Raw genomic sequence first — 22,928 nt, forward strand, 5'->3', positions numbered from 1 at the left:
CCCTCGTTTCGTTCCTATCTGTCCTAATTTAATGCCTCTACATCTTCTGTTAATTAGAAACCAGAACGGGAAAAGGATTTGTTTTCACATTTTCACTCTACTTCATGATTGAGATCTTGATTTCTCATATTCCTTTTACCTCCTGGTCAAATTTAGAACAGAATCATGTCTATTTTCTACTTTTGTTATTTTAATCTCTTGGCCAAAATGAACCCACGAGAGTTGCAAAAATTCCAAGTTAAACCATTTGAATTTTAAGATTGTTTGTTCATGTAAACAAGGTTCTAAATATCGATACAGGCCAGGCATATTGGCCTGTATCGGTGCTTTTTTTATGTTTTATTTATTTTTTCAAAACCAGTTCAGAGGGGTCGGTTTAAGTCCCGGCTACTCTTTGAACCATGGCCTGACCCGATACAACCCCTGTAGGGGTGCTGTATCGGAAAGGCCCCAATATGATACATATCGACTGATACGGGTCGATACATAACGATATTTTGAACCTTGCATGTAAGGCAACTCCATCTGAAATTTGGCCTGTCAAACCCTGGCTGTAGTCTGTTTCTTTTCATTCCTTTCATGCAGCTATGTGCCTTCCTTCTTAATAAAAAACAACTAGTAACTTTGACCCAAAAAAGGAAGATTAAAGAAATAACAATGAGCAGTCTCTTTGCTAAATTCATATATGAAAACAGGGTTCTCGACATCATCCAGACAAAATTCATCTTCTTCTAGAGTTCCAATTACTCTTGAAACAGATGCAGTCAAAACTCTAATTTTTTCCCTCTTTCTTTTGCAAATAAATGCATTCTTGAAGGTCATGTGAAGCTACCAAACAATAGCATCCAAGATAATAGAGGTCAGACTTAAACTGAGAATGCAAAATCTGCAACAGAAGAAAATGTAGACCATTATTGTCAATGTGCCAGGAAAGCACAAAACCATTGGGATGTAAAATTTTTAGATAATTTTATTAATTACCTCTAATATAATAAAGTTGAGAAATACATTCACAATACAATTATAGAACATAACAATCAATTCAAATGTACATCCATGGCAATTGAAATTGGCCCAATAAAATCACATGGCAAGCCTTGTGGATGATTCTATGGGTTGTGTTAACTACAAGATCATCATCAGGAAACCCTTGTGGATTTAGAAAAGGTTTTGGTGGAATCTGTAGAGTTCAATGCTGCTTTCCAACATCTCCACAACTCTGTTCATGGAAGGGCGACCTATAGGATTCATCTGTATGCACCATAGTGCAACCATAACCAACTTCTTTGCTATTTGTTTTTCCTCTTCCGTGATTGCTCCTACTCGCATGTCTTTTCCTTGGTTGAATTGATCATAGATCCAAGAGGGGAAGTAAATTTGACTTGAATGCTCTGCAAATGCATTTATGTTCTTTCTTCTTCCTACGATTTTCATCAATAGCATTCCAAAGCTATAATCATCAGCCTTGTATGAGACACCACCTATGTTTTTATAGAACAATTCTGGAGCTATATATCCCATTGTTCCACGTGCTGCTGTTAGGCTCACAATACTTTCATCTGTTGAATAGAACTTTGCAAGCCCAAAGTCTGATATCTTTGGAACAAAGTTTTTATCAAGAAGAATATTGTGGGGCTTGATATCAAAATGTAAAATCTGTATATCACATCCTTGATGTAGATATGCAATGCCACGAGCTATTCCCCCAGGCGATGTCATACATTTGCTTCCAACTGATCAGAGGGGTACTGTTTCCTTGTGGAGAAAAGATGTATTTCTCTAAAGAACCATTAGGCATGAAATCATAGACAAGAGCCCTTTTTTAACCCTGTGAACAGAACCCAATGAGTTGCACAACATTGACATGATGAATCCTTCCGATGGTGGCAACTTCATTGATGAATTCTTGGCCATTTCCCTTTATTGACCTAATATCTTTATTGCTACAGGATGGCCAGTTGGAAGCAGCTTTCCTTTAAATACCGAACCATAGCCTCCTTGGCCCAACTTGTCCTTGAACCCCCTTGTCATCTTCTTAGTGCTTGATAAGAGTACCTGATTGGCTTGAGAGTTGTGGTTCTGTAGAAAGTCTTCAATGTTATCATCCACTCTGTCGTAGTTTCCGAATCAAAAGCACCACCAGGAAATATACAACCACGCATGCTGCTATAAATAATCCTACATAAATTATTAGTATGGTTTCCATAACATAACTGTTAGAACCTTACAACCTAAAACCTAAACCAAATAAATCTAAACTACTCTACTCTTATGAAAGTGCCAGTATGAGATTGAATTGAACACATAGTATATATAACAAAGCATCTGTCACATCTTATGCTTATTAGCATTGCTCAATTTGACACGGAACCAGAAAGAGGTTGATTTCAGTTTTATACAGTTCAACCGACCATTCTTGGAACAGTTTTCCAAACACTATTGATACCATAAAGAAGATGCAAAAATTATTTGAAGGAGTTGTAGCATTTATCTGTTCTTGCGTAGTGTTGTAAAAATAATAAAGAGACAAAATGGAGCTTATCGGTAATCGTTTTCTAAATTGAAGTTGCAGTGATGTGAAGTTGCAGAATATCAAAACCGGGAATTGCAGGAAGAAGGAGGGCGCTGAGTCATGACACTTGGCCACTCTCCTTAAAATTACATTTGCCCCCTAAGGTGCAGCCAGGTGATCGCAAATCAGTCGCTAAGATAAGACAATCCACAGGCTTCTGGTAGGCGTGCACTCGCTTACTAGACCTCCGCGAACATAGAAGATTGATGCTCAGATTTCACAAGGAAGATAGAGAAGAATGCCAAAAAATGGTGTGTGTTAACTAGGTCGGCCAACACTCTTCTTATAGAGTGCTCTTAGACCCGAATGAACATAGATGTGTCCTTTCAGACAGGAGCCTCTTCAGAACAGTGCACCTGTTCAAAGAGGAACAAGGAGGAAGAAGAGACACGAACAGGAGAAAACATTTTGATTTAAAAATTAAATTCAAAATTGAAGAGACACATTTTAAATTAAAGGGGTGTAATTTGGTTAAAACAAAATGATCCAGTGATTACACGCACACGTACACGCACGCACACACGCGTGGGTGCGTAAGTGTGAAAAGCACCCCCAACCTCCACCCCCCTCACATGCATGGAATATCTATAGTGCTCTCCTCTTATGGGTCCCTCCCTACCCATAGAGAGAGCAAAGCTACAAGTATACTCAACCTCCACTCCTTTTCCAAGCAATGTGGGACAATGAGTTTTACCATATACTCAAGGGTGGAAAGAGGAAAAGACAAAAAGCAAGAGGGAGGAGAGAGATTCTTGAAAATTTAAATCTTCCCCCAACAATCCCCCACAAGATTCAAAGTTACAAGAAGATCGAACAATCTGAGCAATGCAATGAGAAAAGTATTCATGGTGATGTCTTTTGGACTTCAATCAACACTTAAGTATGACAGGCTATGTTACAAAGTACGGGTGGAGTCAGACTCCTTCAACCTTTCCTCTTTGTTGTAACTAGCTAACCGGCCAACCAACTCAACTCACCAGTTCTTTAGTGATTCTTTTGTTTTGGAACATTTCGTCCTTGTTCCCCTCTTGGAATAATGAGTGTTTAGAGAGTCAGCCCTACATCTCTCTTAGAAGTGGCCACACTTCATACTCACTTAGGTCAGTTATTAGTGTGCACTACACACACTATTCCTAACTAATTAAGAGCCTCATGTTCAATCTCCTCAAACTACAGTGAGCACTATCTTACCTCGGCATCTGAAATGAGACACAAACTAATAGTGCTTTCCCAAGTCATCTAGTGACTCGTTTTTACCCATTCAACCTAATTCCAAGGATCTTCTTTCACATAGGTTGGGTGTCCATTACTAATGACTTTGTAATGGGCTTCAGCCCCATTCCTACCGATGCCTCATAAACCACCTTAGAAATCTGTGGTTTGGTTAACGAATTTGCAAGGTTCTTTTTAGACCTTACAAAATCTAGAGTGATTGTACATTCGCTGAGGTATTGTCTTACCAGGTTATGCCTTAAGCGGATGTGCCTTCTTTTACCGTTGAACGTCTGGTTCTTGTCTTTGGCTATTCCTGCTTGGCTATCACAATTGAGAGATATGGACAGAAACGGACATGGCCAAAGTGGTATATCTGCCAGCAAGTTCCTTAGCCACTCTACCTCGGACCCCGCCAATTCTAGTGCATTGAATTCAGCCTCCATTGTTGAACTTGTATTGCATGCTATGCTACCATCTTGACATATGCTCAGTCCCGGGCTTCCTTGATTAGGTCTAACTCTGCATCAAGGTCGGTCCAGAGGGTTGGAGCACCAATCTCTATAGGTACCATAGCTTCAGCTTCGTAGGTCAGACTAACGGGTGTCTCACTGGTGGTTGTAAGTGGAGTAGTCCTATATGCCTAGAGTATGCTTGGTAGTTCCTCGACCCACCTCCCCTTGGCCTGGTCTAACCGAGTCTTCAGGCTGTGTAATAAGTTTTGGTTGGTTACCTCGGTCTGCCCATTGCCTTGGGGTCGGTGTATAGCGGTGGTCCAATGGTCGATCTTCAGGTCAGAGTAGAGGGCCTCGAACTTTCAGTCAGTGAATTATGTCCCGTTGTCTGTAATGAGGATGCACAGAATGCCGAATCAGTAGACAATACTTTTCCAGAAAAAGTTCTAGGCATTGTGCGCGGTGATGCGTGCTAGAGCTTCGGCTTCCACCCATTTGGGGAAGTAGTCTACCATCACCAAGAGGAATTTTCTTGAGTAACCACAGTGGGGAAGGGGCCGAGGATGTCCATTCCCCATTGTGCGAATGGCCTTGGGCTGGTGATCGGCTTCAGGGGACTGCAGTCTAGTGATGGAGATTGGAGTGTCGTTGACAAATGCCGCATTTTTGAACTAACTGGGTTGCATCTTGCTTCATCGTCGGTTAGAAATAAACTTGCCAGAGTGCCTTGTGTGCCATTGTGCGTGCATCGGGATGGTCTCAACAGATACCTTCGTGGATCTCCCTGAGGACGTAGTCTGCCCCGGATGGGGAGAGGCATTTCAGGTAAGGGAGAGTGTGTGAGAGGCGGTAGAGTTCCGGTCAATGTAAGGGGGGAAAAGATTCATTCCCAATTCATGAGGGGATGGTATTTATAAGGGGTGCATAAACACATTTGGAAAACCAATAAAACAAATCGAGAGATACTAAGCTCTAAAAAGGCCAAAACATTTGCGGGGCTGGGGAATTCACTAAGAATGGTGTTTACGGGGGGTAAATACATTTGAAGAATAATAAAACAACTCTAAGGGGGAATGAACTATTAAAAGTTCAAAACAAAATCTCTTTGAATGGAACATGAACTTCTAACGAGTTAACTTTCATGAATGTTAAAATAAGAGACACTAGAGGTGTATAGTGGGTGGCCCGCGGGCTGTCATGGGCCGTGTCACCTTCCTCGGTGAAAAATTTGGGGGTTAGCACAATACGACCCACAACCCAGGCCTGTGCAGGCCCATGCCGTTCTGCGAGTCGAGCTAGCCCATGGATCGAGCCTTGGGCCCAGTCGGGTTGGGCCAATGTTATTTATTTTAAAAAATGACAAAAAACTTAAAAATTTTAATTTTATATGAATTTTGTATATACAATTGCTTATATATACAATAATTAAATAAATTAGTATAACAAAATTAAAAAAAAAATTATTTTATTAATATATTATATAATGATAGAGGATGATTGGACCCGACCTACTGAAATGATGACACGTGGACCTGACTCAGCACGAGCAACAGCTCAGCAGCCTGGCTTGACCGCGACCGAGTAATGAGTCTGTAGAACAGCTCGCTACGTCATAGCTCTCTATAAGGGGAGCTCGCTACAATGCGAGCTCCAGATTCCCCGAGCTACTGAGAAGGGAATACTCCAAGATTATTTCAGCTCGCGAGCTAGGGAAACTAGCTCGCTCTAGCACCTGGGCAGAAGAGCTACCCCAAAGACCAACCTTGATGAGGGTCACCTCGAAGTACCCCTAAGAGCTTGCTACAAAGTAGCGCACGGCAAGGATAGCCCACTACGAAGTAACTTGCGACTGTGATGCGACACTCTCAGGAAGCTTCCATCTGACAAGACCGTACTCGTCAGACTGTGCCACATCTCTTGACCGACGGCGTAGTCCCTGCTCGATTGACAGTCTGCCCCATGTCTCTCGACAGATGGTGGCATGCTTGTCCCTTCGGAGACATGTCACTCAGCCGAACAGGCAGTACGTTGTAACGATCACCTGCGCAGCCCTGGCAGGTAACGGTTGCGACAAGAGCTCAGTGGTGGTTACGCCTGATTTGACACGGACACCCCTATAAAAGCCCTCAAAGCGGAGAGTCAGACTCTCGCTCGAATTAGATCTGAACTTGCACTCTTACTTGCTCACGAGCTAATCTCGAGACATAGTGATCTAGCGCGATCTACACTCTTAGCCTTTTATACTCTCTCTCTTCTTCTTCCCCAGCGTTCTAACTTAAGCTTCGGATTATTCCCGCCGGGCAAATCCCCGGGAGTCCTTCTTCTTCATCTTCTCAGGTGTCATTCGTTGCCAAGAAGGAGCCAGTCCGCAGCCAGTTAGGAGTGCACAGATAGTGCCGCATCATTTGGCGCCGTCTATGGGAACGCTTCTAAAAGCCTTCCTCTAAGCTTTTACAACACCTTCTTCCAAAAACATAGCATTCTTCATGGCTTCTTCCAGCAATGCCGGACATGGCAACAGCCAGAACGCTTATGGGGAGCAGCCCCAACTTCCTACTGTCTGCATTGAACAGTTTACTGTCCCCCTCATCATGGACGGAATCCCCAGCTTGAATGTGCCTCTTATAGTGGCACCCGCCATTGCCCCGCTCCCTTCTACAGTAGGAGCCACCTCTGCTGAACCCTTAGTTGTTCCCACAATGGCCAACCCGAACCAACTAGAGGACTTAGTGCAATGCATGCGGGCCATGCAGGCTCAAAGCAACAGTTCCAACAATGTCAACTCTACCAACAGCAAGTACTAGACCAGGTTTACTAGTACCAATACCAGCAGCAGTTTCCCTCTCTGCCTCAGGCCCAGGTGTCACTTCCCTCTTGGCACCCGGCCATGAAGCAGGCCAAGCCAACCCGTCGGAGTGAGCGGCCTCGTTGGGGAGAAGCCTCCCAGGTCCAGGATCCAGCCAAGAGCCACGCCTCTTCCCGTAGCAAGAAGGAGAGGCCGGCTGCCCCCTTGGCACCCGCCTCGTAGCCTGTGGGCGGGTCAGGGGCCTCTCACCCAACAAAGCCCGTGTCACCACAACCTTCGCAGTTCGAGCTCCCGTTAGCGGACAATCCGTTCGAGGTCCTTGCAGCGGGCTACAGACAAGGCCCTTCGGTCTAGAGTCATCACCAGCAGTCCGAGCCTATCGAGCTCAGAAACACCGAGGCGTCGAGCACCAACGCCGAACCAGTAAAGCAGCAGCGAAGACGTCGGCGAGCTCGCCGAATTGCTTCCAGAGCCTCTCCCGAGCTCAAAGGAAAGGAGGAGGTGTGCTCAGCTGAAGTGGAAGCTACCCCCCTCCTCTCAGTTTCTTCCCCACTATCTCCAGAACTCCTTGTTGTACCCATGCCAAAGGATTTCAAGCTCCCTCCTCTAGACAAGTATGATGGGTCTTTCGATCCAAATGACCATGTGGACGCCTTCCATTCCCGGATGCACCTGGCACGGGCCAGCGAGTCCTGCATGTGCATGGCCTTTCCACTACTTTGAAAGGAGTGGCCTGCACATGGTACCGGAACCTCGCGCCCGGCTCGGTAAGAAGTTGGGCGCAGTTCGTGCAGGTTTTCTACTCCCACTTCGTCACCAGCAAGAGATGCCCGCGAACTTAGGAGAGCCTCCTCGGCATAGTGCAAAAGGAAGGGGAGTTCATCCGGAGCTACACCAAGCGGTTCAATGATGCTTGTTTGCAGATACCCGACCTAGATCCCGTAGTTCGCCTCACAGCAGCCAAGCAAGGTATCACCCATAAGGAGTTCAATCAAGTGACACGTAGTTGTCAACCAACCCAAAACCGTAACCGAGTTCCTTAAGCTCGCGGATCGGTTCATCGAGTAGGAGGAGATCAACCAGAAGGGCAAGTAGGCCGCAAAAAAAAGAAAGAGGGAGCCAGAACCCCCGTCTCAGGGCGACAGCAAGAAGAAGAAAGACATAGCTCGGGGGGCGAGGCCAGTTCAGCCCTCTCGAGCTCCAGCAGTAGAAAGGGACTACACGCCCCTCAACACAAAACGGGCTGATATCCTCATGGCGATCAAGGACACTCCATTTGTGAAGTGGCCACCTTGGTTGAAGGCTGACCCTAGCACCCGAAATAAAAATTTGTATTGTAGCTCTAATAGAGATCACGGTCATAGTACCGAGAGTTGTAAAAACCTCCGCGATGAGATAGAAGAGCTCATCCATTGCGGATATTAACGAAATTTTGTACAAAATAATAATAATAATAATAAAGCAGGTCGACAAGGGGAGTAAGGTAGAGACGCTCCCGAGTCCAGGAGGCAAGCAGAACAACCGCAGAAGCAGCCCCCCGAGGAGAGACCAGTCCAGGGGATCATCCATGTTATAGTCGGAGGCTCGATCGTGGCGGGCTGCACCTCAGTAGCAGCTCGCGCGTCAGCTCATGAGACCGGCAGGGAGGGGCAGAACCCTCCGAAGTGCCCAAGGACAGAAGACCCCATCTTCTTCATGGAGGACGATGCACACGGGGTCCATTACCCCCATGACGACGCGCTCGTCATAAAAGTGAAGATCAATGACTTTGAAGTCAAGCGAGTCCTCATCGATTCAGGCAGCTCGGCAGGCATCCTCTTCAAAGCGGCCTTCGACAAACTTCAGCTTCAGGAGAGTGACTTAAAGCCCACGAACACTCTCTTGGTGGGCTTCAGCGGAGAGGAAGTTCGACCCCTAGGAAGGGTGACGGTACCTGTGGAAGTCAGCACCTGGCCTAGCATTGTGAGGCTCAACCATGACTTCTTGGTGGTTGCGACCCCCTCCCCGTACAACGCCATAGTAGGTCGGCCGATTACTCATGCTTTACGGGCTGTGGTGTCCACCTACTACTTGGCCATGAAGTTCCCCACGGACTTTGGCATCGAGGTAGCGCGAGGTGACCAACTTGAGTCTCGCAAATGCTACGGCACCGCCCTCAAGGGAAAAGCCAAGGTGGCCGACAACCTCGAGCTGGAGCGACCTACGGAGCAGAGCAAGGAGCGTGCTATGCCTACGGAGGAGACCGTCTCTATCCCAACCTCGACAAAGGACCCTACCCGAACACTTTAGATCGGTGCTTCCTTCGAGGAGTCCCTGCGATCTGAACTGGTATGTTTTTTACTTAAGAATTTAGATGTTTTTGCTTGGTCCGTGACGGAAATGCCCGGCATAGACCCCAGCATTATAACTCATAAGCTTAATACTGATCCTGTAGTTAGGCCCGTTAGATAGAAGAAACACAACCTAGCCCCGGGGCGGTGGAGGGCAATCGACGAGGAGGTCGGGAAGCTCCTTGCGGCCAATTTTATCAGGGAAGTCCATTACCCAAGCTGGGTAGCCAACCTCGTTCTAGTAAAAAAGGCTAGCGGTAAATGGCACATGTGTGTCGACTAAACCGACTTGAACCGAGCTTGCCCAAAGGACTGCTTCCCACTCCCCAGGATTGACTGCCTAGTGGACGCGACCTCGGGGCATGAGTTGCTGAGCTTTCTAGATGCCTACTCGGGATACAATCAAATCAAGATGGACCTAGCCGATGAAGAAAAAACTGCCTTTATAACTGAGCTCGACCTGTACTGTTACAAGGTCATGCCCTCGGATTAAAAAATGCCAGGGCGACCTTCCAAAGACTTGTAAATAAATTGTTTGAGCCATTGATTGGCCAAAAGGTGGAATGTTATGTAGATGACATGGTCGTCAAAACCCAACTTTCTTGCGACTTAATACAAGACTTGAACCTAGTTTTTGAAATTCTGCGTAAATTCAATATGAAGCTGAAGTGTGCCTTTGGGGTCACATCGGGTAAATTCCTGGGGTACATCGTGAACCGACGCGACATTGAGGCCAACCTGAACAAAATAAAGGTCATCTTAGACATGCAACCACCCCGAAAAATGAAGGAGGTTCAGAGGCTGAATGGCCGAATAGCGCCCTAAGCCGCTTCATGTCCAAGTCAGCAAATCGTTGCCTGCCTTTCTTTAAGGCAATCAAAAGCAAAGGGTTCGAATGGACCCAAGACTATCAGCTCATGTTTGACGATCTCAAAAAATACCTCGCTAGTATACCGGTCTTAACCCGACCTGAAGAGGGTGATGTTTTAGAGTTGTACCTCTCGGCCAGCGACGAAGTGGTCAACTCGGTACTAATAAAAGAAGTAGATCGGGTCCAGCGACCTATCTACTATGTTAGTAAAGTGCTGTAGGGAGCAGAGACAAGATACCCGGAGATAGAAAAACTGGCCTACACACTGGTTATCGCAGCTCGAAAGCTCTGCCCGTACTTCCAAGCTCACACCATTATCGTCCTCATCGACAAACCTCTGAGGCAAGCCTTACTCAAGCCCGAGGTCTCTGGTCAACTGACGAAGTGGTTCGTTGAGCTCAGCGAGTACAATCTCCAATATAAGCCCAAGCCTTAGCAGACTTTGTTGCAAAACGCACTTTCAGCTTCGAAGTCCCTAGGCTGGTTGAGCACGAGGCCCCCAGTTCGGGCGAGCCTGATGCTCCCAGGCCGGTCGAGTCTGAGCACCGTGAGGTTGCAGCCAGTGTGGCATCTCTCCTAGTTAGGCCAAGCGCAAACTGAGATGAGGAGCCTTGGATCATTCACGTAGATGGCTCCTCAAACCAGTAGGGCAGCGGAGCCGGAATAGTCCTACACAGCCCAAGTGGCACAAAGTTGGAGCACGCACTGCGCTTCGAGTTCGTGGCATCCAACAATGAAGTGAAGTACGAAGCGTTGATAGCCGGGCTAGCTCTAGCCAAAGAAATGAAAAACAAGCACTGTATCATCTGTAGCAACTCTCAGCTCGTGGTCAATCAGGTCATAGGAGAATACGAAGCTCGCGAACCAACAATGATTGCTTACTTAGCCAAAGAATAAGGGGCCCTGCTCAACTTCCAGCCATACTTCATCAGGCAAATCCCAAGGTCGGAGAACGCTGAGGCCGACGCCCTGTTCCGGTTAGCCAACACCAGTGATAATACCATGAGAACCGTGTACATAGAGAACTTGTCTCGGCCTAGCATTCTCGGGGGGGCAGAGGAGGTCGCTCCCGTCGCTCAAGCAGAGCCAAGCTGGATTGACCCGCTCGCGAGCTTCTTGCTACATGGGACCCTCCCTACAGATCGCAACGCCGCCAGAAGGGTAGAGCGTCAGGCAGCCAAATATGTCATGATAGACGAATGGCTGTATCGAAGATCCTACATGCTCCCCTACCTGCACTGCTTGCGACCTACCAAAGCCGAGCTCGTACTCCGCGACACTCATGATGGTCTGTGCGGTGGACACTTGGGGGGGCAGGGCCCTCGCCCAAAAAGCACTACGATAGGGATACTACTGGCCGACAATAAAAGCAGACGCCATTGAACTCGTCAGAAAGTGTGACAAATGCCAGAAGCACGCCAACATCCACCATCAACCCGCTACCAACCTCAAGTACCTCACCAGCCCGTGGCCTTTCGCACAATGAGGCATCGACATACTTGGGCCATTTCCACCAGTGACAGGCCAGAGGAAGTTCTTAGTGGTAGCAGTGGATTATTTCACCAAGTGGGTAGAAGCCGAACCTCTCGTAACAATCACAGCCCAAAACGTCCAGTCGCGCATCCTCAAGCAAACGGTCAAGCAGAGGTCATGAATAGAGCTATTCTTCGCGGACTCAAAGCGCGCCTAGACCGAGCTAAAGGACTGTGGGCAGACGAGTTACCCAACGTTCTATGGGCTTACCGAACCACAGAGAAGACCGCCACAGGAGAAACTCCCTTCAACCTCACCTACGACACCGAAGCAGTCATCCCAGCTAAGATTGAGGTTCCATCGCTACGACTGGAAGCGTACGATGACAAGGCAAATGAAGATGAGCTACGTACCAACCTCGACCTACTCGACGAAGTAAGGGACCTTGTATATATCAGGACCGCAACTTATCAACAAAGAGTACCTCGGTACTATAACGCCAAGGTCAAGAAGTGGAACCTCCGCGTTGGCGACTTGGTCCTTCGAAAAATTATGGTACCTGAGCCCGGCGTTGGTAAGCTCGGACCGAATTGGGAAAGACCTTACCGAGTGAAACGAGCTCTCAGGAAGGAACGTACTAGCTCGAAACCCTTGAAGGGAAACAAGTACCTCGGGCATGGAATATTGTCAACTTAAGGCAATATTACCTATAACTACTGAGTAGACCATGAGTCACTCCCAGAGCCTAAGGGCCAAAATGCCGAGCTAACACGACCTCGGCGCAATAAGACCTAGTCGCCTCTATGGCATGGGTGAACTACTGAGTAGACCATGAGTCACTCCTAGAGCCTAAGGGCCAAAATGCCGAGCTAACACGACTTTGGCGCAACAAGACCCAGTCACCAACATGGCATGGGCAAACTTCAAGGGCAGACTATGTCACCCCCTCAGCCTAAGGGCTAAAACACCGAGCTAACAAAGACCTCGGCATCAGGAAAGACTTAGTCGCTTCTATGGCGAAGGCAAAGTATGGAATACCAGAGGCGTTGGCAACTCGGGTTTAAAACCCACGAAGCATGGCTCATCTCGGCACGTTGATTGAACCAAGGTATAAGCAACAAACATATAGTTCAAGCATACATGGTAGCCACTCCGCAGTATACTATAGGGATGCCTTAAACGTAACTGCCGAAAGGTCCTATTTCGGGTATGTAGCCCTAATAACTCAAAGTGATGAGATCGCTTTAGCAAAAATAAAAAGAACACACCATACTTAGAAGAAGAAAAGAAATTTCATTACTATTAAAAAAAAAAAACGAGCAAAACAGCTCGAGAAAGTTCAGTAGATGGTGATGAACTTACAATTTATCTATAATTTTTGAGGACTTTAGAATGGATTTTTATTCCGGTTTTATTAATTTTTGCCTTAATTTAGCTTGATTGCAAGAAAGATTTCAGGGGGAGCCAAATCAACAAAAAGAAAGCAAAAACAAGGAAAAGAAAACCCAAAATTTATCAAGTTCAGCCCGGCCCAGCCATGAGAGCAAGAGAATTTCATTCGGCCCAAGAAGAGCAAGTGAAACTCTTTGGAAAATCCAAGGGAAGAAGCCTAGCAAGAAGGAAATTTTGGCCCAGCCCATTTTTAGCCCAAATAACAGCCTAGAGTGTAGCCCACATGAGCTCAAAAGCAAGCTAAGTTGTAGCCCAAATAGCAGCCCAAAGGGAGCTAGGGGCGGCAACTTCTAGGTGTTTCTTGAAGAGAAGGAGGGAGCACTCTAGAAGGTTCATGAGGGGTGTAATACACCCCATTCTAGAGGCTTCAAGAAGGGGCAAGAGCCCCCTTGAAAAACTATATAAGGAGGCCTCTAGGAGGGGAGAAAGTTGTTCAATTGCTTGAGAGGAAGTCTCTCCCACTCTTAGAGGTTCGGCCACCTTGAGAGAAGAGAAGAGAAGAAGGCTAGGTGCAAGGAAGAAGAAGAAGAAGGGCTGAAGGAAGTTCAAGACAAGCAAGCTAGAAGAAGAAGGTGAGTTCGAATTGAGGGTTTGTGATTCAAAGATCTTTTGTAATAAATCATTTGTAGTTTCATTCTCTTTTGATTTGAATTCAGTTTCTTAGTTATATGTTCTTTCTTCTTTCTCCTTGTTTCCATTCTTCCTTGATGTATTTCAGCTTGTAAAATTTCAGTTCAGCAATCTAATTCTTTTTGATTCATTCAAATGGTCATGCATTGTACTTGAAGTTTCTTGAATAAGGGTGTGATTGTAGAGTAATTCGGCCAACTAACCTTCAAAACTCAGATCTGAATTCTCAGATCTGAGATTGCAAGATCTGAATTGCTTGAAAGAGAATTCAGATCTGCAATTTTCAGATTGGGCGAATTAATCTACAGCTTGGAATTCCTAGAGTGCTTGAGAGAGACTCTAGGAATTCAGATCTACTATTCAAGAACTGAATTGAGTGCAAGGTTAGAGATAACTTGCACAATTCAGTTGGTGATCAATTCAGATTTGAATTGATGCCTTAGAAGTGTTTGAAGAAATGCATGCATGGGGATTAGATTCTTGCTAGAGATAGAAGAACCGTCACTCATGCATAGGATGAACATGCGCTTGAGAGAGGTTGTTCATGACCTTGGGGTTTCACCAAACCAAGGCTCAATCATGATTCATTCGAATGATCCAAATTGATAGATTGCTGAATTCTGAGATTGACATTTACTGCTTAATCTTCTAACCTGAATTGAAGGCAATTGGACCAATGATTTAGATAGATTTTAATTTAGGATTTCTTAGCTTTAATTAGAGTTTTGATTTATTTGTTGATCAGATAAGAAGTGCTCAATTTAGTATTGGTAATTGTTTCCTAAATCCTCGTGGGAACGATACTTCACTCTCTACTTTATTACTTGAACGGCTAGTGCACTTGCTAGTGTCACAATGAGCAACACATCAAGTTTTTGGCGCCGTTGCCGGGGAATTAGAGAAACAATATTAGGAAACATTGAGCATTCTTAATCTGATCTCATTCAGCATTGCATTCATAGTTGGGTTAATTTGCTAACTTTTTCATTTCAGCTTGGACTGCAACTGCTGTACTACTGTAGTTATGTTTCTTCTTTCTTAAGTAGATTACTTTCTTTTTCTGGTTTCAGTTTCATTTTAATAAAGACATATTTGATTTCTATTCAATCTTGGTGTTGTTCCCTTCAAAAAGAAAAGAAAAAGAAAAAATTCACATAAACATGAGTGTTGCAGATCTGAGTTGCATTCGGCACTCAGATCAGCAGATTTCAGATCTGCAGCACTCAGCCGAAAAGAATTGCTTGTGTTTCAGATTTTATTATTCTTTTCTTTCATTACAAAAAGAAAAAAAAATATATATAATGAAAAAAAAGGGAGATCTTTTGAACAACCAGAGGAGCAATTGAGAATTCGGATCAGAACTCAGATCTGAGTTCAGATCTGAATTCTGCTATTGCAGATCTGCAACAGTTCAGATCTGAGTTCCTCTGAACTCAGACCTGAACTGATGAAATTTTGAGGGGAATTGGGTGTCATCACCACCCCAATTCACCCTAGGGCACTTCTGCTATTCCCCAAAAACAATTTGGTAGCAACAACTGAATGTAAGGCAATTGAGAATTCAGATCCAAACTCAGACTTGAGTTCAGATTTGAATTCTGCTGTTACAGATCTGCTCAGTTCAGATCTGAATTCCTCTGAACTCAGATCTGAACCGATGCAAGTTTGAGGTGAATTGGGTGCCATCACTACCCCAATCCACCCTATGATACATCCAACCTGCCTCAAGGGTGAATGGATAGCAAGGAATGAGAGAAATTCAAATCTGAAATGCAGTTGATATGATGTGAGGACTGAACTGATACAGAGCATACTACGAATTCTGGGTGGACTGAATTCTTGGCTTTACCCACTTGTAACCAAGCTACATTAGCTAAGGAGGTTTATGTTTGGATTGAATAATTGTTATGCCTCAGATATTTAAGAAAAATTAGCACTTTCCAAGTATTTCTTTTAGCATTCAGATCTGTAGCAGGGCTGCTATAGTGCAACAGTTAGCAGACCTGATTTCAGATTTCTACAAAAGTTGTATGGACCGAATAGCTTGCAATACCAAACATTGCAGACCCAATTTTCAGGTCTTAGCAAGTGTTTGATATGCATCAGCTATACAGGTTTGAGCTTCAATTGTAGAGTTTAAAATCTTTAACCCAAGCCTAACTCAGGACTGGTTTTAGTTTATTTCAGGTCCTTTTAAATTATTATTTTTTTTTCAGATCAGATCTGATTTCAGCCCTAAAGCATCACAGAATTGATTCCAACCTTAATGGATGTATATTGTAGTATATACCAATGAGTGTGTATGAGATATCTAGCTCAGATCTGAATTATTATTTATTAATTTCTCTAGACTAACAATACCAAAGACTTGTAGATCTGAACTCAGATCTAAATTGGGTCTGAATTCAGATGTTGCAATCGATGGATGTAGATAAAGGAACCTTGAATAAGATGATTGGTTTAAATCTGCTTTTAGTATAATCGGCTTCATTTATTCATGATAGGATGTAGGTTTTGTATTCCAATACTTCACTTTACAGTGTGATAGGATTAGTTATTTATTTTCTTTTGTGAATATTGGCATTTTTATTGCTTTTACTTTAACAGTATATGACAAGCAGACTTGAACTGGAAGAGATCCTTTACGACCCGGAGATTGAACGGACTCTCCGTGTCCGTTTGAGAGCTGCTAAGCAAGTCAGACAAGAAGCACAAGAAATGGCTGAACAAAGAACTATGATGGATTATGCCAAGCCCACCCTCACCGGGACTGTCTCCAGCATTATCAGGCCAACTATTGCTGCCAATAACTTCGAAATTAAACCGGCCATAATCCAAATGATACAAAATACGGTTCAATTTTGTGGTATGGCCCATGAGGATCCGAATGCCCATATTGCTAACTTCTTGGAAATCTGTGACACCTTCAAACACAATGTGGGAATAACCTCAGCCGGATGGCATCATCACTTACCCCATTGTGTTTGAAGGTGTCACAGATTTCCAAGAAGTTAGCAATATGGGCATTCGGATCCTCATGGGCCATACCACAAAACTGAACCGTATTTTGTATCATTTGCATTATGGCCGGTTTAATTTCGAAGTTATTGGCAGCAATAGTTGGCCTGATAATGCTGGAGACAGTCCCGGTGAGGGTGGGCTTGGCATAATCCATCATAGTTCTTTGTTCAGCCATTTCTTGTGCTTCTTGTCTGACTTGCTTAGCAGCTCTCAAACGGGCACGGAGAGTCCGTTCAATCTCCGGGTCGTAAAGGATCTCTTCCAGTTCAGGTCTGCTTGTCATAAACTGTTAAAGTAAAAGCAATAAAAATGCCAATATTCACAAAAGAAAATAAATAACTAATCCTATCACACTGTAAAGTGAAGTATTGGAATACAAAACCTACATCCTATCATGAATAAATGAAGTCGATTATACTAAAAGCAGATTTAAACCAATCATGTTATTCAAGGTTCCTTTATCTACATCCATCGATTGCAACATCTGAATTCAGACCCAATTTAGATCTGAGTTCAGATCTACAAGTCTTTGGTATTGTTAGTCTAGAGAAATTAATAAATAATAATTCAGATCTGAGCTGGATATCTCATACACACTCATTGGTATACACTACAATATACATCCATTAAGGTTGGAATCAATTCTGTGATGCTTTAGGGCTGAAATCAGATCTGATCTGAAAAAAAAAAAAATTTAAAAGGACCTGAAATAAACTAAAACCAGTCCTGAGTTAGGCTTGGGTTAAAGATTTTAAACTCTACAATTGAAGCTCAAACCTGTATAGCTGATGCATATCAAACACTTGCTAAGACCTGAAAACTGGGACTGCAATGTTTGGTATTGCAAGCTATTCGGTCCATACAACTTTTGTAGAAATCTGAAATCAGGTCTGCTAACTGTTGCACTATAGCAGCCCTGCTACAGATCTGAATGCTAAAAGAAATACTTGGAAAGTGCTAATTTTTCTTAAATATCTGAGGCATAACAATTATTCAATCCAAACATAAACCTCCTTAGCTAATGTAGCTTGGTTACAAGTGGGTAAAGCCAAGAATTCAGTCCACCCAGAATTCGTAGTATGCTCTGTATCAGTTCAGTCCTCACATCATATCAACTGCATTTCAGATTTGAATTTCTCTCATTCCTTGCTATCCATTCACCCTTGAGGTAGGTTGGATGTATCATAGGGTGGATTGGGGTAGTGATGGCACCCAATTCACCTCAAACTTGCATCGGTTCAGATCTGAGTTCAGAGGAATTCAGATCTGAACTGAGCAGATCTGTAACAGCAGAATTCAGATCTGAACTCAAGTCTAAGTTTGGATCTGAATTCTCAATTGCCTTACCTTCAGTTATTGCTACCAAATTGTTTTTGGGGAATAGCAGAAGTGCCCTAGGGTGAATTGGGGTGGTGATGACACCCAATTCCCCTCAAAATTTCATCAGTTCAGGTCGGAGTTCAGAGGAACTCAGATCTGAACTGTTGCAGATCTGCAATAGCAGAATTCAGATCTGAACTCAGATCTGAGTTCTGATCCGAATTCTCAATTGCTCATCTGGTTGTTCAAAAGATCTCCCTTTTTTTTCATTATATATATATATTTTTTTCTTTTTGTAATGAAAGAAAAGAATAATAAAATCTGAAACACAAGCAATTCTTTTCGGCTGAGTGCTGCAGATCTGAAATCTGCTGATCTGAGTGCCGAATGCAACTCAGATCTGCAACACTCATGTTTATGTGAATTTTTTCTTTTTTTTTTTTTCTTTTTGAAGGGAACAACACCAAGATTGAATAAAAATCAAATGTCTTTATTAAAATGAAACTGAAACCAGAAAAAGAAAGTAATCTACTTAAGAAAGAAGAAACATAACTACAGTAGTACAGCAGTTGCAGTCCAAGCTGAAATGAAAAAGTTAGCAAATTAACCCAACTATGAATGCAATGCTGAATGAGATCAGATTAAGAATGCTCAATGTTTCCTAATATTGTTTCTCTAATTCCCCGGCAACGGCGCCAAAAACTTGATGTGTTGCTCATTGTGACACTAGCAAGTGCACTAGCCGTTCAAGTAATAAAGTAGAGAGTGAAGTATCGTTCCCACGAGGATTTAGGAAATAATTACCAAAACTAAATTGAGCACTTCTTATCTGATCAACAAATAAATCAAAACTCCAATGAAAGCTAAGAAATCCTAAATTAAAATCTATCTAAATCATTGGTCCAATTGCTTTCAATTCAGGTTAGAAGAGTAAGCAGTAAATGTCAATCTCAGAATTCAGCAATCTATCAATTTGGATCATTCGAATGAATCATGATTGAGCCTTGGTTTGGTGAAACCCCAAGGTCATGAACAGCCTCTCTCAAGCGCATGTTCATCCTATGCATGAGTGACGGTTCTTCTATCTCTAGCAAGAATCTAATCCCCATGCATGCATTTCTTCAAACACTTCTAAGGCATCAATTCAAATCTGAATTGATCACCAACTGAATTGTGCAAGTTATTTCTAACTTTGCACTCAATTCAGTTCTTGAATAGTAGATCTGAATTCCTAGAGTCTCTCTCAAGAACTCTAGGAATTCCAAGCTGTAGATTAATTCGCCCAATCTGAAAATTGCAGATCTGAATTCTCTTTCAAGCAATTCAGATCTTGCAATCTCAGATCTGAGAATTCAGATCTGAGTTTTGAAGGTTAGTTGGCCGAATTACTCTACAATCACACCCTTATTCAAGAAACTTCAAGTACAATGCATGACCATTTGAATGAATCAAAAAGAATTAGATTGCTGAACTAAAATTTTACAAGCTGAAATACATCAAGGAAGAATGGAAACAAGGAGAAAGAAGAAAGAACATATAACTAAGAAACTGAATTCAAATCAAAAGAGAATGAAACTACAAATGATTTATTACAAAAGATCTTTGAATCACAAACCCTCAATTCGAACTCACCTTCTTCTTCTAGCTTGCTTGTCTTGAACTTCCTTCAGCCCTTCTTCTTCTTCTTCCTTGCACCTAGCCTTCTTCTCTTCTCTTCTCTCAAGGTGGCCGAACCTCTAAGAGTGGGAGAGACTTCCTCTCAAGCAATTGAACAACTTTCTCCCCTCCTAGAGGCCTCCTTATATAGTTTTTCAAGGGGGCTCTTGCCCCTTCTTGAAGCCTCTAGAATGGGGTGTATTACACCCCTCATGAACCTTCTAGAGTGCTCCCTCCTTCTCTTCAAGAAACACCTAGAAGTTGCCGCCCCTAGCTCCCTTTGGGCTGCTATTTGGGCTACAACTTAGCTTGCTTTTGAGCTCATGTGGGCTACACTCTAGGCTGTTATTTGGGCTAAAAATGGGCTGGGCCGAAATTTCCTTCTTGCTAGGCTTCTTCCCTTGGATTTTCCAAAGAGTTTCACTTGCTCTTCTTGGGCCGAATGAAATTCTCTTGCTCTCATGGCTGGGCCGGGCTGAACTTGATAAATTTTGGGTTTTCTTTTCCTTGCTTTTGCCTTCTTTTTGTTGATTTGGCTCCCCCTGAAATCTTTCTTGCAATCAAGCTAAATTAAGGCAAAAATTAATAAAACCGGCATAAAAATCCATTCTAAAGTCCTCAAAAAAGGGCACAACTGCCCAACAATGATCTTTTCAAGACCGGGTTTATGGCACCCGGGAGCCACTAGAAATCAAAGCAGAAACTCGACGCCGTCAGCCTTAGGGGTCCACCTCCTGCACCTTGTCCTCGTCCTCCAGGGAGTCCTCCTCCACCTCGTCCTCATCCTCGTCCACCTCCTCCACCTCGTCCTCGTCCGCCTGGTCCGCCGTCTCGGGAGACAGGCCCTTCATAGTAATTCCGTCAAGGTTGAGCCCAAAAAATTTCTTTCGGACCAACCAGCGGCTGAGCTTGAATCTGGAGCGGTACGAGCTCGAGCCATACTCCACCTGGAGGTCATGATACTCCTGAGAGTCCTTAAAGTCACAGACCGCTTTCTCCCGCTCGGCCTCCACCATGTTGTCGAAGTTTCGAGTTCGGTCTAGAAGAGTGTACTCCAAGTCCCGAACCTGTTGGCGAAGGAGCTCCCTCTCCGCTGCCACCCTTGACGACTCCTCCCTATAACGCGCGCTCTCTTCAGAAAGTCTGGCAATCTGTGCCTCTTGGTCTTGGACAAGCAGCTCCTAGGACTCGCTCCCCTTGCGAGTGTGAAGGAACTCACCCCGAGTCGGGTCGAGCTCGCCCTGGAGCTTCTGAATGTTGACCTTCTGGTTACGAGCATCGTAGGAGTGGACGTGCATTTGGAGGGCCATGGCGTGTATGGCGGTGTTCACCTGCCAATAAGAGACCGGAGTCAAAGGACAGCAAAAGGAAGCGAAAGACGAAGGAGAAGAGAAGGACCACTTACCACAATACAATGAGAGGCGGCGAGCGTGGCAAGATCCCCAGGCTCCATCGCACCCTACTTAGCGACTTCTTCGTTGCAGATCGCTCTCCGGCTCCACCAACGAGCCACAATGAAGTCATTTACGCCCTTCCAATTCCCCGCTGGGAACTGCGGGTAGGGAAACGGCTGAGAAGGACCTGGAGGGACCACCCCTTGCTGCAGAAGCTCGCCCTCCTTGAGGATGGCCCTCCCAGCACCTCCTTCAGAAGGAGGCGGCGGAACTTTGGGCGGCGGAGAGGTGAAGTCTAGCTCAGCAAACCCGAACTCGGTACCCCCAGAGGGGGGAGTCCAATCGGGGCGCAACCTCTTCACTTTGCGCCTCTGGTTGCTCGAAAGGAGGCGACGCGAATCAACACCGGACATGATCGCTGCCAAAAAAGAAACCACAAGATATCAGTTCGGTAAAGAACAGAGTACATGTATACACACAATATTACTACAAGACACTACGCGACCTAAAAAGACAACTTACTCGGACTCAGGCCGGCCTGCACGACCTTCTCCTCGGTCAAGTAGTCCAAACAGAGGAAGCCTACCAATGCCCAGGACAGCATCGCTTTCCGAGTTTTGGGGTCCAGCTCGGCCCCAGGGTCTTGGATGGTGCCCCTCCAAGAAGTGGGGAAGGGCCACCCCTCGGGGTTACGGACCACAAAATAATCCTGCTTCTAGGCGGGAATCTTATTCGGTAGCTCATGCAAGAGCTTGTAGCCACGGCGGGGAGAACGGTAGTAAAAGAGCCTCTCCGGTGGAACACAGGAATGGCATTTTTTATGCAAAGAATAGATGCAAAAATGTCAAGGTTCAAAGGAAGGCAATACTCATAGCACAAAGATATAGTCCCAACCATTTTCCGAATAGCGTTGGGATGGAACTGATCGATGATGACGTTAAAATGGTTTAGCACCTCCACTATTAAGACGTGTAGAGGGAGACGCAGGCCACCCTTGAGCTGTTCCTGGAAGATAACTATGTCATTGGGACCATGCTCCCAAGGGAAGTTGCCAGTGGGGAGGTTGTAGACCCGGTCCCCAGGGAGGTGAAAATAGCGGATTAGAGACCTGAGTCTCTCCGCCGTCATGGAGGAAGGGCCGAAAGTGTCAGGCTCCCTCCCCCGGGAAGTAGATGCTACATCACCAGAGGTCTCCCATGCCTCCAGGACCTGCTCCCAAGCTCCCCCCGAGCTTGAGGGAGCATCATTGTCTTGGTTATCGCCCTGGTGGTAGGTGTGGTATGGGTACCCAGACATGGTTGGCAGTGAATGGGACTCACCGGAAAAGACGGAACGAAGTAAACTGAGGAACTCAGGTAGACTAGATGAATGCGTGACCTCAGAATCCGAAGGCAGCAAGATGACATGAAAGGAAATGAGGCCCAGGGGGTCCTCCTATTTATAGTCACTGTGCCCCCGAATCAATGGCCCAGATCGAAGCAGATCTGACGGATCATAGTCAAGCTGACCGCACGCCTTCTAAAACCAAAATGTGACTAGCTGCACGTATCCCATGATTGGGGTAATGACGGCTACATGACATCCGGAGTTAAGAGCCGCCTCAGCATATTTTCGGTATTCGAAAAGTCAGAAAATCCCCTAATTCCCGCGCAGGCATTTAATATGAGCAGTCAATCAAGCTTGAATTTCGGTCAAATCAATCCGTCACACTCCATGAACTCCTCGCGCTAAGGAAA

At 44.8% G+C, this 22,928-nt stretch overlaps 1 pseudogene; it reads right to left on the reverse strand.

Moving 5' to 3' along the window:
* Positions 1-1,042: 1,042 nt before the first annotated feature.
* Positions 1,043-21,251, reverse strand: LOC148880795 (rust resistance kinase Lr10-like; annotated as a pseudogene).
* Between the last annotated feature and the right edge of the window lie 1,677 nt (positions 21,252-22,928).

The sequence above is a fragment of the Nelumbo lutea genome, chromosome 1 (genome assembly GCF_056320005.1).
Source record: "Nelumbo lutea isolate HS-2025 chromosome 1, American lotus-T2T, whole genome shotgun sequence".
NCBI classification, from domain to species: domain Eukaryota; kingdom Viridiplantae; phylum Streptophyta; class Magnoliopsida; order Proteales; family Nelumbonaceae; genus Nelumbo; species Nelumbo lutea.